Consider the following 18,358-nt stretch of genomic DNA (forward strand, 5'->3'; position numbering starts at 1 on the left):
CACACCATGACCATTTTGAGAATTCAATACATTGCAGTTTGCACAAGCTGATTGTGCTTCTTTTGTGAGTTTTTTTTTATACTATTAAATTAGCTTAAACGGAGAGCACTATATGTTTCATTTTTATTGCAAATAAACACTCAATGAGCAAGACGGTCTGGGTTTTCTGAACCCATTAAGGAGTCTCTTACCACAAGAGGGCTCTGCATCCAGAGTGTGAAAGGCGTCTTGAGTGCACAACTGCTGATTTTACTTGTTTATGAGTTGAGCAGTTTGTGATACCGTTGGTGGAGAGCACTTACCATTGTCTGCACTTGGGGTGAATCACGGCTGGATTTTCTTCAATCAGTCATCCTTAATTGCACAACTTTTGATATTATATTATATTGTACTTTACACAGTTCATTATTCACGGATCATGTTATGTATGTTTTGAGTCACTCTATTTATGTTATAAGTCACCAAGTAGCGCAGCACTGTTTTTTATCTGAATAACTAATTAATATTATTATTATTATTATACAGGATTTATATAGCGCCAACAGTTGGCGCAGCGCTTTACAACTAATGATTGAGGTTACAAAATTATAGTTTTACATTGAGTTGATTTACTACTGTAGTAAAGAAGGTTCCCTGACAAGTGACAGTTCATTTATCTTAGTAGATAAGGTGAGCCAGTGTTTACTTTGAATACGCAATTGTGCGCAAGGGAAATGAAAAACATATATTTTTAGCTTGCACATGATTGAATTGGATAATTCCAAGCTAAGTGTACTTTGCTAAGTAAACAGCTCATATTGTTTAAGTAGATCAAACCTAAAATATACAGGTAACAGGTGTACTTTAATGCTTAGTATAGCGTATAACATATTATAGCTAGCGTGTGTCCTCTATTTGTGAACTTGCAGAACATCAAGTTATATAATTTTGCAAAGGTCCATGAGTTTCCAAAGCCTTTCCTAAATCTTGCATTAGAAAAGACCCTCAGAAAGGAACAAAAATGCACACGATCACAGTTTCTCTACATCCTCAGAAAGGAACAAAAATACACACGATCACAGTTTCTCTACATGTTTGCACTGCTGTTGAAGAGTTGTGTTTAAAGCAAGCAGACTGACTACCTTTTTCCACAATTGAAACCTTTGGGAATGAGTTGTTGGTTTTGAAGTTACAAGTAATAGAAGTGTGAACTTATCACACTATGTCTAATTTTAAAATAGAGCTTCTCAAACAAGTATCTCACCAGGGATTGTGAGCGTACAATGTTACCTGTCAAATTATACCTGATGAATGTCAGTAAATGCCTACCATTGGATCTGCTTTTCAATGGGATGGGAGCTTTCATGAGTTCAATCAGTTCAAAACGCAACTACATTTATTTTTATTACAGAATGGCCACAGTCTTTTTCTTAACATATACTTTAGACTGAGGCCTCATACACACGACTGTTTTCCTCAACAGAATCCATCAAAAAACTTGCTGGCAGAGCTTTTTTGCCGAGGAAAGCGGTCGTGTGTATGTTTTTCGTCGAGAAAACTGTTGTGGATCTTGACGAGCAAAAAAGAGAACAAGTTCTCTTTTTCCTCGTCTGGGAGTCTCAATTTCCTTGTCGTGTTTCTCGTCAGGCTGGTTTACAACGAGGAACACGTTCGTGTGTATGCTTAGAAACCCACGCATGCTCAGAATAAAGTATGAGATGGGAGCGCACCTTCGGTAAAAGTAGCGTTCGTAATGGAGATAGCACATTCATCACGCTGTAACAGACTGAAAGCGCGAATCGTCTCTTACCAAACTTTTACTTAACACGCGGTAACACGAGATTAGAAAAAGCAGCCCCAAGGGTGGCGTCAGTGGAATCAAACTTTATAGTGGCGTCGTACGTGTTGAACGTCACCGCATTTGAGAACAACAAGATTTTGTCTTGACAGTGTGTACGCAAAAAAAGCTTGTCAAGATTCTCGACAAGCCTGACAAGGAACTCGTCGAGGAAATGTATGTTTCATTTACAATGAGTTCCTCGGTCGTGTGTACGAGGCCTAAGGCTGGCCATACTTTATACAATTTTGTTGTAAAAATTTTCTTTAGATTTACCAAAACCATATAATATGAAGTAAAACTTAAACACTTTCAATTTGTATGCAATCAGGCAGGCCCCTGCACTACATAGTTGAAGATAAATCTAAAGGAACCTGAATAAGAATTGTATAATTTATGGCCAGCTTAAAGTGATTGTAAAGGCTTGTTTTTTTTCCTCAAAAAATAACAAACATGTCATACTTACCTGCTCTGTTGTAGTGGATTTTCCCCAATCCTCCTGTTCTTGGGTCCCTTTTCTGTGATCCTGGCCCCTCCCTCCTATTCAGTGCCCTCACAGCAAGGAGCTTGCTATTGGGGCACCCAAGCCGAGTCACAGCTGCCTGTGTCCATTCAGACACGCAGCCCTGACCTCGCCCGCCCCCTCTCTTCCCTGATCGGCTAACTGATTTTGATTGACAGCAGCGGGAGCCAATGGTGCCACTGCTGTGTCTCAGTCAATCAGGAAGGAGAATTTCGGACGGCCGAGGGACTCGTGGTCATCGCTGGCCAGAGCGGGACCTCAGGTAAGTAATAGGGATTGCTGGGGGGGGGGGCTGCTGCACACAGAGGGCTTTTCTTCTTCATGCATAGAATGCATGAAGATAAAAAAAACTTTCTGCCTTTACAATTACTTTATCCACTTTCCGACTGCCCGCCATCGATTAACGATGGCAGAATGGCACTCCTGCGCGAATCGCCGTAGCTGTGTAGCGGGCGCTTTAAGGAGTATAGGGGACGCGAGCCTGCCGGGTCCCTAAGGAGTTGATGCACGTGCCCAGTGGCTGTGATGTTCGCCAGGTTCCCGTGATCACTCCTGACAGAGAAAGAATAGGGATTTGTTTGTGTAAACACACAAATCCATGTTCTGTCAGGGGTAAGGAGACAGATCGGGCGTTCCTAGTATATAGGAAAAACGATCAGTCTCCTCCCCAAGTCAGTCCCATCCTTCCACAGTTAGAACACACTGAGGGAACACATTTAACCCCTTGATCGCCCCCTAGTGTTAACCCCTACCCTGCCAGTGACACAAAAGAGGGTCGCCCTGGGACTTTAAATGAGGTGGTCAAAGTTAGCCACTGAGTAACAAGAGTAGTAGCAGTATAAATATTTATTATAAATAGATGTACATACATAAATATTGTAACATACTAGCTCAGCCAATGGATCAGCACATGAAGAATAAGATAAAATAAATAAAATTGATACAGACATAATAGATGAAGTATATACATATGCAGGCATCCCTGCCAGTGACATTTATACAGTAATCAGTGCATATTTATGGCGCTGATCGCTGTATAAATGTCAGTGGTCCCAAAAATGTGCCAAAAGTGTCTGATCTGTCCACCGCAATGTCACAGTCCTGATAAAAATTGCAGATCACCGCCATTACTAGTAAAAAATATATATATATAAAAATGCCATAAATCTATCCCCTATTTTTGTAGACGCTATAACTTTTGCACAAATCAATCAATAAACGCTTATTGTGATTTTTTTTAACAAAAATGTGTAGAGTGAAAACATATCGGTCTAAACTGATGAAGAAATTTGTTTCGTTTTTGTGAAGAATAGGTTTGAAAAAGTAGCACTATTATAATCAGACAGGGCCACCAACTTTCTGTATTTACTGTGATGCCATATATGGGCAAACTGGGCAAATAAAGGATCTATTGAGTGGCCTTTTACCGCTGGGTTTTGTGATGTCTCCCCCATCAGTGGCCCACCAGATTTATACACTGGCACTACTGCAGAGAGATATTTTCTAAAAAATGTTTTATGGTGAATGGTGTTTATTCACATATATATTATAACAGCCGGTCAATAATATATGTACGTATTAGAATTTGTTTGTATGACTACTAGGAGACTTCAAAATCGATCAGATGACAAGCTGTATATCATATAATTAAAAAAAACAATCCTACAAATGTAACCAGACATTTTAATGAATGTCAAAATGGAGACATATAGACTTTACAGATTCAAGGTATTGAGAGAGTTAATAGCCTTGGAAGAGGAAATGTCTCTCTGCAATTGTGCAAGAGAGAGGTGTACTGAATCTTTACTATGCATACTAAGATCCCAGAAGAATTAAACTGTGAATGGAATGTCACATATTTTTATGAATGATTGTACACCCCTCTCCTGTGCACATGGAAGACATTGAATGAGTCATATATTTGTATTTGCAGCTATTATTCCACACAATTTAATATTTAATATAATCTGTATTTATGGCTAGTACAATATATGTCCTGTTTCTGCTCAATATATGAAGATATAATATATGAAGCTACAATATATATATTATACATTTCCTCCAAATATTAGTCTCATAGCAAAGGTAAATGGATATTACACACCACCAAACAATCTGCCAGGATATTATTGAGTTGATGCTTCCTGTATAGCGCTGGCTTCTTTCACAGGCGGAGTGATACCAAATGTACACCACTTGTGACAGGAACGATACAGGAAGCATTGGCTCTGCTCTTTACTGCAGCCGCATGCTTCCTCTAGCGCTCCTGTCACACTGATGCTCAGGATGGCGATCTGGGACAGCAGCCACCAGGGATACCCAGCAACAGTGCCAGCAGTACCCAGCAACAGTGCCAGCAGTACCCAGCAACAGTGCCAGCAATACCCAGTGCCAACAGTACCCAGTGCCACCAGGAATACCCAGCAACAGTGCCAGCAGTACCCACTGCCATTGGCAGCAGTACCCACCTCCAGTGCTAGCAGTACCCAGAGCCAGCAGTACTTAGCAGTGCATTACCCCATCCCATCAGTACCCACCACCAGTGCCAGCAGTACCCAACAACAGTGTCAGCAGTAGCCACCAACAGTTCCAGTGCAAGCAGTACCCAGAAACAGTGCCAGCAGTACCCATTAACAGTGCCAGCAGTGCCAGCAATACCCACCAGGGATACCCACCCGCAATGCCAGTAATACCCACCAGCAGTGCCAGCCCTGAAGGACAACCAGCAGTAGCCGCCAACCATACCTGCCCTAGGGACAGCAGCAGCCAGTGATGCCTGGAGGAATCCTGAGGAAGAATTAAAGATTGAGGTCAGTTGAGGTGCAGGTACCGCAGTGCATCAATGTAAAAGCAGCCCTAGGCCCCATTTATAAGATCGGCCCGATCAGATGCGCCTGTCCGTTTTTCAGGTGGACCCAATCAGATCCTCCATTTACCTATATAGAGCGGCAGATGTAGACGGATTTGTGTCCATTTACACCCGCCTATCTCCAATCTGATCCACTTAAAAAAACAGAAGGGGATCAGTCCCCTTCTGTCTGGGCAGATAGAACTGGAGGGTCCATAGAGTAGAGCGGGCTGTGTCCGTGTTTGCTCTGCATATGAAGAGTGGACACAGACCTGTCATCTGCCCGCTCTGCTCACTGTGGCCACGACCAGTTACCAAGTCGTTAAAGTGACCCTCGCTCTTCAAAAGGTTGGGCACCCCTGACATAGGGAATAAAGGATAAATCTGACTGGTCACTAAATTTATGGTAGAACTTTCTTTTCTTTAGGTTTTATGAAGAGGCCCCACTGTAATAAATTAATTTAGAAAATACTTTATGTGATTTATTTTGATACGTTTTACAAAGACTAAGTTTTCAAACTACTAATTTTTCTTTTAATTGTTACCTTGCCAAAAACGTGAAGGTATAGATACACATTTAGTGCATTAATGTAATAAAATACCAGATTAGCTTTTCATGACAGAATAATCTAGTCTATCATTTTTGTTTTATGTGAGGTCATCATTTTAACAGATAAAGTTACAATTCTCTCTCAACTGCTGTATTGGTTTATCTACAACCCTATGTCTGAATTTAAACGATGTCTGTGGAACACAGAATATGAAGGACCAACTTAATATACTTCCAGTTTATGGGAACTATGATCTACGTAACAAATTACTGCTGAAGCACGGATGATTGCACTCATATTTTAGGAAGATTTAGGATGCTCACCTTGCAGTGGATATGTAAATGAAACACTACACTGGCGCTAACACCAGGTGTTTGTAGCCTGACATCTGTGAAGGGATTTTAGAAAACATTATACTTATTTGGCAATCAAGTTACAAAAAGCCCATTGAACTTTATGAATGGTATAGCACAAGAGGTGGTTCATATTTCACATACTTCTGAAAAGAATCGGAAAAGCTCATCAAACACTTATGTTCTGGAACAATTTGAGCTTTCAGCTAAATATCCATCCAACAGGTCTGTCTTGAGTTAACTAGATAGTAGCATTTCAGATAAAATTATTGCTTTCTTATTAAGAAATATCGCCCAGCTATGTTCCAAATTTGTATAAGCTCAACTCCAGTCAATTTTTTTTTTATTTTTTCGTTTTGGATAAAGTGGTGACAGGGTGGGAAAGAAGACCGGGGAAGGGTCGGAAGGTCTAGTTGTAATCGATAGAGTAAGTAACATTTCTTTCTGATTATAGTGTCCTTCTGTGACTCCATTGAGGAGATTTCCTCTCACTTTTTGCGCACTTCGAAAAATGGATTGTGCCTTATGCTGCGTACACACGACCATTTTTCATGACGAGAAAAATGCAATTTTTTAAAATTGGTCATTAAAAACGATCGTATGTAGGCTCCAGAGCATTTTTCTCGACGTGAAAAATGGCCATTAAAAATTTAGAACATGCTCTAATTTTTCTCGTTGTTTTTCACATCGCGAAAAATAGTCGTGTGTAGGCTTTAACGACGGAAAAAAAAAACGTGCATGCTCAAAGGCAAGTTATGAGACGGGAGCACTCGTTCTGGTAAAACTAGCATTTGTAATGGAGATAGCACATTCGTCACGCTGTAACAGACTGAAAAGCACGATGACTGAAAAGCGCAAATCGTCTCTCACCAAACTTTTACTAACACAGAATCAGCAAAAGTAGCCCAAAGGGTGGCGCCACCCGAATGGAACTTCCCCTTCATAGTGCCGTCGTAGGTTTTGTATGTCACTGCGCTTTGCTCGAGTATTTTATTTTTTTCACAATCGTGTGTATGCAAGGCAGGCTTGACAAGAATCACGTTGAGAAAAACATTGTTTTTTTCCATGACATTAAAAACGGTTGTGTGTACGCCGCATTAGTCACTGGAGCAGAAAGTTATAGACAGTAATTAAAACATTGTCAGATGTTCTAAAACTTCCATACACTACTGTAAAAATATGGATTTTGCTTTTGTCCGCTTCACCTGGGAGGAAAACAGAGATGTTTATAAAAAACTGAAAAACTGACAGAGGCTCCAACCATTCCCCACTTTACCAAAAAATAATAATAAAGCAAATTGGCTCAAATTGAGTGAGTTTTTTTTTTTTTTGTTTTGTTTTTTTGCTCAACCAACAGGTTGAACAAAAGAAAAAACTAAATTCCTCCATCCACACACTTGATGTGGATGGAGGAATCCCTCCCGCTGAGCTATTGTATTCCCTGCCATTAGAATACACTGATCAGCGCCTCCGGAAATACTGTGATTAAGATATGACTGTGGTGATATTTTTACGTTTTCATTCCTTAATTTTGAACAGCTAGTTTTACTCAAATATTCCCAACATTAGGACGCTAGAGGTCTGATTTGTTCTAATTATTGTATAATACATTAAATGAGTTACATGTTATAGTAGGGGTGATTGTGATGGAAGCTGAAGGTCTTGCAACTCTAAAAACAGTAGGAACTCTTACAATGTCCAATTAAAATACCTTAAACTTTTGTATATTATCCTGCTTGAATGGGGATTTCCCAGTATTTTCCACCACAAAAGGTGGAAAAGGGACTTCCCAGTATTTTCCACCACAGAAAAATATCACTTTATATTGTAGAATTGGCCACCACACATAGTGGTGTCAAGCCCATCTTATGAAGTCACATGTTAAGCATGGGTGTCTGAAGTCAAGACTATATTTCCCATAATAGATTTTCTTTCTGGGAATCGGGTGCCATGATGTTTGTGAGCATGCAGAGTGCCCTGCTACTTGAGAACCAGTATGTAAAGATAGGGTGTGCTGCCAGCTTTAATGTCAACGATTTTGGAAGACACAAATAATACTGAAGACATACATTATAGGATTTGTGCCCATGCAATGTATGGACAACAAAGGGCTAAAGTCCACTGATGGCTGACATCACAACAGAGGCGCTCCAGGCTCTAGAAGGATCCACCCAGATGCCTGACTGACAGCTGGATCTGACCCTCAGCACTTGACTGAGAGCCATAGCCAGCTGCGCCCACCCCCTCTCCAGCCCGGTGCTCCAGTGAGTAAAATAGGAGCAGACAAGAGAGTGGTTACTAACAGTTCTGACCAAAAACTGAGCGAGCAGCAATCCATTGATTGCTCAGTTCTCAAACTTAGAGCCAGTCGGGGACAGCTACAGGATTATGCCAGCTTTGAGTTAAATAGAACTTTTAGGAGTGCCAAAAGACAAACCTCGAGGCAGGGCCGTCTTAATGGCATCATGGGCCCCTGGGCAAAGTAATGCTTTGGGGCCCTTACAATGGAGACCGTGCAGGTAAACAGACATCAAGTAGGTAGGAGGCAGACAAGCGGAGCTTCCTCTTTTCCCCAGATTATCCCCCCAGCACTCTGACCCCTCTACACCCTAGATATCCCCCCAGCACTCTCACTCTAACCCCTCTACACCCCAGATATCCCCCCAGCACTCTGACCCCTCTACACCCCAGATATCTCCCCAGCACTCTAAACCCTCTACACCCCAGATATCTCCTCAGCACTCTGATCCCTCTACACCCTAGATATTCCCCCCAGCACTGTAACCATATACCATAAGATACCCCTTGTATTGTGACCCCACTACATCCCTGATACCCCCTACACTGTGGCCTCTCTACATCCCTGATAGCTCTAGCACTATAGCCACCGAAGCTACTCCAAGCATTGCTACCTCTTATACACCCCAGATCCCCCATTGTTTTCCCCATACACCCTTGATATCCCCCAGCACCATTATTTCATCCGTGTAGTACACCCTGTTCCAGTGGAGATATAATGCATGTAAACATTTGGCTCTGTGCCTACCTCCAGCACTGCACTCACATATAACAATCAAGCAGGCAGAGGTGGGAGCATCCCTCCGGGCATTCCAAGCTTTTCGGTGCAAACAGTGCTGGACAGCTGGGCTCACCATGACACATCCACAATTCTACTTCAGCAGGTGGGATCTCAGTGCTGCTAACTTAGCAGCTCCCACTTCCACTCCTACCCCGCAGCCTGCGAGTACCGAGCAATAGAAGCTGCATAGGGCAGGGTCAGAGCATCACTGGCGCTCCGGCCCTGCCCCTCCTTGCTGGCTGTGATATAATAGGTATCGTTCTGCACCGCACGGTGCACCGCTGCCAGCCTGCCTCCCCTGTGTATCCATCACTCTCAGTGCCATCATGGGGCCCCCAATTTTGGGGCAGCGTGGGCTCAAGGACCAGCTGCTTTGGGGAAAGTGCAGGGGTCCCCCATGCAGCTGGGCACCTAGGCAGTGCCCAGGTGTGCCCTCTCATTAAGACAGCCCTGCCTAAAGGGTGTTCATGCCATGTCCCAGTTTGGCGTGGGTCAAAGGCCATGTAATTACATTTTTCACATGGATTAGAAGTTACCGTATCTTTTTATACTTTAAGCATTTGTGCAAACTTTCTTATTATCAGAGCTAGTAAACTTATTTGGCATTTCACAGGGCATTAAAATTGTTTATCTGGATAGATATTGATTTTCCTGTACCTAGTGTAAGTTGGGGAGGAAATAATAACATCTCAGTACTGTGGGTTAATTTTATTATCAGATTTTCCACATTTAAATTAGGAAGTGAAGTAATTTTAGCACGTGTAATGGACATGGTCTTGGATAACATTGCTGTGACCAATAAAAATTACATGCTTTCCTTCCTTATCCAAAGCCAGTACAAATATGGACACACATTTTATTTAATTAATTATTCTCAATATTGAATTATCTTAGGCAAAATATGCAGTAAATATATTTCAGTTTTTTTTAAATATAATACATTTCCTAGGGTGCATTAACTCCAAGATATTATCTTTTGGAAAAGCATTAAGAATTTACCCCATCATTGTTTTTGTTTTTTTAAAAAACCTTGTGCAGATGTGGTATACAAGGTTCTCTATGTGGAGGTTTTCTTCTGTTTTTTTTTATTCTATTATGTATTAATTTTCTTTACATTTTTTTAACTGGATGGACAGCTTTTAACTTGACTAAGTTTGTAACTATGTAACATCAGCTAATGCGAAGCCAGAAAAAGAAGTGGCTTGTAGTAACATAGTAAAGGTTAATTGGTTATTATAGGATACTGCACACAATTGGCACATTTTTAAAATGATTTGCTCACTCACTTGGTCTAAAAAAAAAATTGTTTGCCACAAGCTGATTTACAACGCCATCTCTGGCTTTGTATACAAACTTTCTCACTGAAGTGTTTATCAAACTAAATTTGAAATATAGAGGAACAGAGCTTATTGAAATTGAACAAATTGGTAGGGGTGTGCATCTAAATTGGCCTCTTAACACCACTGCCATTTCAGGAATACCTCAAACCTTTCTATTTTACTTATTTTTTGGGGGGTTTACAATGCCTTTAATGGTCATTCACATATGGAAGAATCCAAAAGGACCAGGACCTTTGTGCGCCCATTTATCTTTGTTACCATGCCCTACTTTGGCTACGACTATTAAATTCCCAATTATTTCACCTTGGTACTCTGATCTGACTAATAGTGGGTTATCATTACTATTATTATTATTATTATTATTATTATTATTATTATACAGGATTTATATAGTGTAATATAAGGGAGACAGTGCAATTACTATAAAATTGAATACAAGAAGGTTTGGAGGGTCCTGCTTGTGAAAGCTTACAATCTAGTAGGTTCTCTGACCAAGGCACAGATGCAACACTGCTTTGACACAACGCCTTGATTTGTTTAGGCATGCGGTCAGAGGCATACAATTAATTGGGGATTGAGAAAGTATATAATTTGCACCAGGGGCGGACTGACAACTCATGGGGCCCCCGGGCAATAGTAGATTATGGGGCCCCTTGGCAATAGGAGATTATGGGGCCCCCAGGCAATAGGAGATTATGGGGCCCCTTGGCAATAGGAGATTATGGGGCCCCCAGGCAATAGGAGATTATGGGGCCCCGGGCAATAGGAGATTATGAGGCCCCCGGGCAATAGGAGATTATGGGGCACCCAGCCAATAGGAGATTATGGGGCCCCCGGGCAACAGGAGATTATGGGGCACCCCGGCAACAGGAGATTATGGGGGCCCCCCGGCAATAGGAGATTATGGGGCCCCACAGTATACACACACACACATACAGACACACAGTATACACACACAGTACACACACACAGAATACACATAAACTCACTGAGAAGGTACCGGAGAGGCGGGGCAGCTATAATCTTGGGATTTTTAGGCCAAAAGGATGTTGGTAAGGGACATTTCAGGGACAGGTGTAAAAAAAAACACAGATTTGTGACATACTGTCCCTGGTTTTATTGAGTCTGGCAACCGTGATGTGGCCCCCTAGTGGCATGGGGCCCTTGGGCAGTGCCCGAGTGCACGAATGGTCAGTCCGCCCCTGATTTGCACTCACTATAGGGGCTCACTCAGTGTAAAGAATAGAAAGCATAGGGAACAAATAAAAATAACTCACAATCAGGCATCTAAGGGGCTATGCAAAATTACATAATACTAATAACAAAAATTATTCAATATTACATGGTACTGCATAGTTCTTGCCTTTAAATTGAAGGACACATCAGACACCACAGCTTCAAGAAAATTAAACAACTTTAAAGAAGTAGCCAGCAATTTAATGTTTCATCTCAGACTTAAAAATGCTTCACAGAATACATTTGAATCTTCTGTCTTAATGAAACTTAGTTTTCCAGAACTAAGCCTTTCTAAATCTAGTTGTGCATAGCTGTGAATATTTTGTGTCTAAAGGAGATAAATATGCAAAAACAGCTTCCTCAACAACTGTTCTTAAAAAAAAAAAGTGTTGATATATTTTTGAATCAAATGCCTTTGTGTGTCATGGATTCTGCACTTTGTAGTGTGAGCTGTTGCTTCATAAAAGTAAAGTTCTAGAACCCATCATACTTTTTCATGTTCAAGGGTTCTTTGGAAGATTATCATAATGATCCGAGGCGCTGTTTTGTTTAACTTGCTGGTTGTCTGTAAAACTACGACTCAAGTCATTTACACAAATGTGTAGAAGAAAGAAAGTGGCCACACACTGGAACAAGACATTTGCTTGACAGAAATCTTTATTGTTGCATGCCAGACAGATGACGTTGTGAACAAGCACAGTATAGCCGTGTGAAACGTTAACCTTGGTCCTGTATCATCTGTGTGGCATGCGACAATAACGATTTCTGTCAAGCAAACTTCTCGTTCCAGTGTGCGGCCACTTTCTTTCTTCTACACACTTCAGCAACAGTGGTGAGCTGGGGCGAGCACCTGGAGAGATATTGCACCTCGTTGGCTTGATCGGTGTATGCTTTGTGTTGTGGACTTTGGACATTTACACAAATAGCAGGAATTTAAATAAAGAGCTGTCTTGCTAACAAGGTGACCAACACATAATTTGGGTGTGACAAAACAGGCAGGCTGGTGGGAAGCTCACAGGTGCCGTACATCTAAAAGCTGGCACTTCTTGAGAGCTCATATCAGCCTTATAAAGGGCCACAAGACCCCTCTAGAACATTCTAGGTCACTTGACCTTTTCTTCACATGTCTTCCCTCACAGGTTCATGTGCAGGAAACTCGTTCTGCTGATATGAGAAAAGGGGGGGTGGCTTAAAACAGGCTTCCCCTTTTTTCCCTTTCACTCTGAACACAGGAGGTCAGTCACTCAGCACCGGCACCATCAGAGAACGCTTTGCATTTTCTCAATGTATCCAATTGGATGAGGTGGAGATCATGACATCACCGTCCTGCATTTCTACTTCTTTCAATCAGAGAAGAACACATTGTATTGATAGAGAAGGTGCAAAGCATTCTCTGAAATATAACTGTGCAGGCAACCTCTGGTGTTCAGAGTTCAACGGGGTAGCCACTCGGCACGGGACACAAATCACAGATGCTAGAGGAAGTCCCTGGCATTAGTGGCATCTACTACAGTGTTTTCCATCCTCTAGATCAGGGATCTCCAAACTATGGCCCTCCAGCTGTTGCAGAACTACATGTCCCATGAGGCATTGTAAAACTCTGACATTCACAGACATGACTAGGCATGGGAATTGTAGTTCCTGAACAACTGGAGGGCCTCTAGATCACTGTTTCTCAACCTTGTCTTTTCAGTCAAGGTGTCCTTTTAAATTCTGCACTCGAAAAACCCATTCTAAAATGTAAACAAAAGGAATGGTTTTACATAAGGTGGTGGCAACCAAAATCGTGGTACACTCAACATTAAAAGGTGATTTATTCTTACGAAGCAATATACCTATGCACACTGGTTCTGAGTAGTATTCCAGCATGTCTCTTCTCCCTCAGTTTCTCTTTCTTATTCAACTTATATGACCCCAGTGTTGATGGCGAAGGGCAGGGGAGGGGAAAACAAGGATACTGTGCAGGTACACAAAGTCCTCCTTATCACCCAGCAACTGACCAGCATGGTGTCCAAAGTTGTAATGCTACACAATAAAAACTTGTGGCTTTGTATAAATAAATAAAGGTAGGCTTGAGCCACTCGTCAGCTTGTTGACAATTTTTGGGCAATCTGGGGCATTTTTAGGAATTCTGCAAAGGCACCCCTGAAGAAACAGAAGGCACCCTAGTTGAAAAAGGCTGTTCTAGATGGACCCCACGGGTATGGTACATGCATCCATTTAGAACCAATGTAGCTCTGTATAACATGCCATACCTGGAAATATTTTTTTAAATATCTCTCTATATATATATATATATATATATATATATATATATATATATATATATATATATATATATATATATATATATATATATATATATATATATATATATATATATATAAACAAGTACAAGTAATTCCCTTAGTGCAATCAACCTTCGGTAAGTTACACCACGAGAACGTGAGTGACATAACGTGCAAAAAAAACTGTCCCTTTGAGCGGAAGTTGAAATAACATATGTCCAAGCAGTTTCAGTTTCATACTATTTGAGCTGATTGTGGCTCTTTCATCATGATAGAAAGCAAAACAGTCTTGGCAAGTAGAAACATACATCGGTAGTATTTTTTTTCTCTTCTACTCATCAATTTTATTTTACCTTAATTAGAAGGGGATTTTGAAATTTTAGGAAGAGGTAATGAATACTGATAAGCCTTTTGTGCTTATGTCAAAGATTTGGGCACTCATTTCCTTCATTCAATGCATGAGAGTGTACACAAAATATCAAGTGTCAAAGGTGCTAAGAACAATATCAGGTAAAGAATAATATGACAGAACAGAGTTCAGAGAGGCTTGCACACAGCAAATAGCGTACTTTCACTGCTCATTTCCTGTGCTTGTTATTCTTGGCAGCTGGGTGCAATGGCTTTCATTATGCAAACATGAGGTCTGCCCAAAAACTTGCATGCAAGAAAATTCAAAAGTTTAGTGTGTTGTCCCTTCCTTTTTATGGTTCTGTAGCTCCTTTCCTCTTAGTAGTAAAGCGGAGTTTTAATGCTAAACAAACACTTGTTTTTTTTTCTCGTTTACAGACAACTGCAGCCTAGCCATGTGTATGAAATTCTTGATGCAAACAGGTACTTCAGTTCTCTACTCTCTATTTACTCTCTTATGATATAGATGTCGTAGAAGTAATGTTTATTGCGTAGCGTGGAAACTATAATATAGGAAGTAGACATAAGTCTTTCATTGTGAATGTCTCTTGTCATGTGTCTGACCTGCAATATTGCTTCTTTTAGTTAGTGTAAGATCTCATCACAGAAAACCTCAGCCTATTCACCTTCTGTAATTTATGTTTGTAAAATAATCGCAGGTTATTACATCTACACAAAATATGACAGTGGTAATAAATTGTTTAGGTATGAACACATTCCGTGTTTTCTTGAATGGTTATAAACAATTATGGCTTAGGTCTTAAGATTTCCACATGACTGGAGTGTGTTAAACTGAAAGACTTTAGATGTTCTGAAATACTCTTTATTTAACCACGTACCATATATTTTGAAGAAGATTTCTTCAAAGGAAATACCTTAAACTGTTTACTGTAGGAGTTTAACTAGACAGTGTCTTCCTAGTATGGATTTTGGGGTTGAGGGGGACTCATACCTTAACCTCAGGGCTACAAGATGTACTGTTCCAGTTTAGGGGCATAAATCTTACATACAGTTTGCTATACAGTTACTGTGAAAATTAGATGCATAAAAGTTTTCAATTTTTTTTTCACGTTTTTCATATAGGGGTATAGAGGAAGCCTTTTTATAACACTGCATACAAGTTTATGCCACATAAGGTGCAGACCCTGTGGTTGATAATACGTATTTTTTTTTTTTGCTTTTGCTGCGTGAATTTTATTGAACATTTTAACATACATATATACAGTATACATATAGAGCTCATGTCTTATGTTAATTTTTTAATTAAAGTTCAAGAAAACCTGACCTGGTCTAAGACAGCTTGCAAGAACCTATGCTAGTCATCAAATCAATCCCTGCGTCCCTACTGGATACTAGGCTTGGACTGTGCATGGAGTCACCACTTCTACCAAAATCCCCCCCCCCCTTATGGTGCTAAGCTCTACCCATGGCATGCAACTATGAAATGCCAAATCTTTTACTAGCCACTGAAGTTACTTAGACAGGCATCATGGGTGTGGGCTTAGCACTAAAAGGGGTGAGTCATAGCTGTAAAAGCAGTGGCACTTAAAGCGGAGTTCCACACAAAAATTGAACTTCCGCTTTTTAGAACCCTCCCCCCTCTGGTGTCACATTTGGAACCTTTCAGGGGGAGGGGGGAGGGTATTTGCACCCACTTCCGGGAATACACTCCTGCGGCAGTCACGCCCCTACCCGCACCCCCCACTGTCTTCTGGGAAACACAATGTTCTCAGGAGAGAGCGGGGACCAGTGACGGCGCGCCGCGCTACTCACGCATGCGCAGTAGGGAACCGGGCAGTGAAGCCACAACGCTTCACTTCCCGAATTCCCTCACCAAGGATGGCGGCGGGTGCAGCCGAAGGATGAGCGATAGCCTCAGCTGCTGACATCACAGGCGCTGGACAGGTAAGTGTCCATATTTTAAAAGTCAAAAGCTGCAGTATTTGTAGCTGCTGGCTTTTAAAAAAAAAAGAAACGGCGGAACCTCCACTTTAATCTTAAAACGGGGGCGGAAGTCAAGGCTCCATGTACATATTGGGATAGATTTACTTAAACTAGAGAGTGCAAGATCTGGTGAACTGTGCAATCTGATCTAATTAATTAAGCTTTGACCAAAAAAAAAAAAAGGAAGCTGATTGGTTTCTGTGCAGAGCTGCACCAGATTTTGCACTCTCCAGTTTTAGTAACTAAACCCCATTGTAACTACGGTTTAGAGGGTTAGCACACACAGTTGGATTTGTAGATTAATACACATGCTTGCAGGCATAACAACATTGTTACCTTTGAAACATTTAGGTCAGGACCTGTTCACATTAGGAGGTGATTTTGTTTTGTATATCTGAAAGGTACCCATATACATTCAGGCACAATGTGAATAGGCATACCCTTGCAGTGGGCCTTATTTATGTCAATGGAGAAGAAGGTGTGAGGAGAATAAGTTAAAGTACATTAGCTACTGGAACGGGTGTTCTAACCTGTCTAATTTGTAGTTCTTCTGAGAGTGGGGGCACACATTGGCATGAGATTGTTGCACACCGATTAGTAGCACATCAGTATAATTGTTAAGAGCAAACAAAGAGAGTTGGATTTAAGGATTGCAGTGTTAAATATTTTGACCTTGTGGAATATTATTCATGTTTTTGGTATTGAGTACAGTATATATAAAATTAACCATATTGCTTATTTGCTAGCTAAAAGGAAAATCTGAAACTGCTTAGAACATGGGTGCTAAACCTGTGGCCCTCCAGATGTTGCAGAACTTCAAGTCCAATGAGGCATTGCAAGGTTGACCGTTACAAGCATGACTCCCAAAGTCAGAGGCATGATGGGACTTGTAGTTATGCAACAGCTGGAGGGCCACATGTTGAGCACTCATGGCTTAGAAACACTAAGGGTTTAATTTACTAAAGGAAAATAGGCTGTTTACTTTGCAAGAGAAGCTGCACTGTGAATGAAATTGGATGATGGAAATCAGCAGAGCTTCACCCAATTCACTAAGCTCTAAGGATAAATACCTTGCAAAGTGCAACTTCCCCTGTAAGGTGAGCAGTCTATTTGTCTTAGGCCCCGTACACACGACCAAGTTTCTCGGGAGAATTCAGCCAGAAACTCGATCGGAGCTGAATTCTGCCGAGAAACCCGGCCGTGTGCACACTTTCGGCCGAGGAAGCCGACGAGTTCCTCGTCGAGTCAAATAGAGAACATGTTCTCTATTTCCTCGTTGTTCAATGAGGAAAGTTGGCTCGCCGAGATCCTCGGCGGCTTCACACAGAACTCGACGAGCAAAACGATGAGTTTTGCCCGTCAAGTTCCTCGGACGTGTGTACGGGGCCTCAGTAAAACAACCCCTTTGTATCAGTAATCCACCTACCTATGCATGTAGCCTGTTGATATTATTCCAACCGTGTGTATGCTCCATCAGACAATTGTTGGCGGAATTAACGACAACAAATGTTAATGGCGGAATTAACGACAACAAATGTTGGCTGTTCATGCTCACCAACTGTCTGACAATAAATCTGTTATGTCGGATTATCCCATCGCGTGTACACAAATCCGTCCAACTAAAATCCAAAGTATTCTCAGAACCAATGTTAAACATTAAGACAACATTAGCAGAAGTTGCCCAAAGGGTGGCGCTAAAGAGCAGAAAAACCACATATTTAGGTTTTGTTGGCTGAAAATGTTGTGCCGTCTGTATGCAGAACAAGTTCACGGCCAACACCCTTTGGACCAAAATCCACGGATTTGTCTGATGTGAGTCCGATCGTGTGTACAAGGCTTTAGAAATGGTAAGCTGCCATATAATAAATGTTTGCTTTTGGGTTTAATACCACTTTAATTCTGGGTTGTCTGCATTAATAGTTCATTCAGTCTGCTATAGTTTTTAATCAAAGGCATGTGGACATAATAGGGG

The 18,358-nt window shown here is 41.2% G+C and overlaps 1 protein-coding gene across 1 annotated transcript in view; it reads left to right on the top strand.

The window, feature by feature from the left end:
* Positions 1 to 18,358, top strand: part of HIVEP2 (HIVEP zinc finger 2) — a 300,890-nt gene that overhangs the window by 243,922 nt on the left and 38,610 nt on the right. The window contains exon 5 of the mRNA XM_040350578.1: positions 14,821 to 14,865. The gene's annotated coding sequence lies outside the window, so the exon portion shown is untranslated. The remainder of the gene's footprint in view (positions 1 to 14,820; positions 14,866 to 18,358) is intronic.

Source organism: Rana temporaria, chromosome 4 (genome assembly GCF_905171775.1).
Source record: "Rana temporaria chromosome 4, aRanTem1.1, whole genome shotgun sequence".
Lineage (NCBI taxonomy): Eukaryota > Metazoa > Chordata > Amphibia > Anura > Ranidae > Rana > Rana temporaria.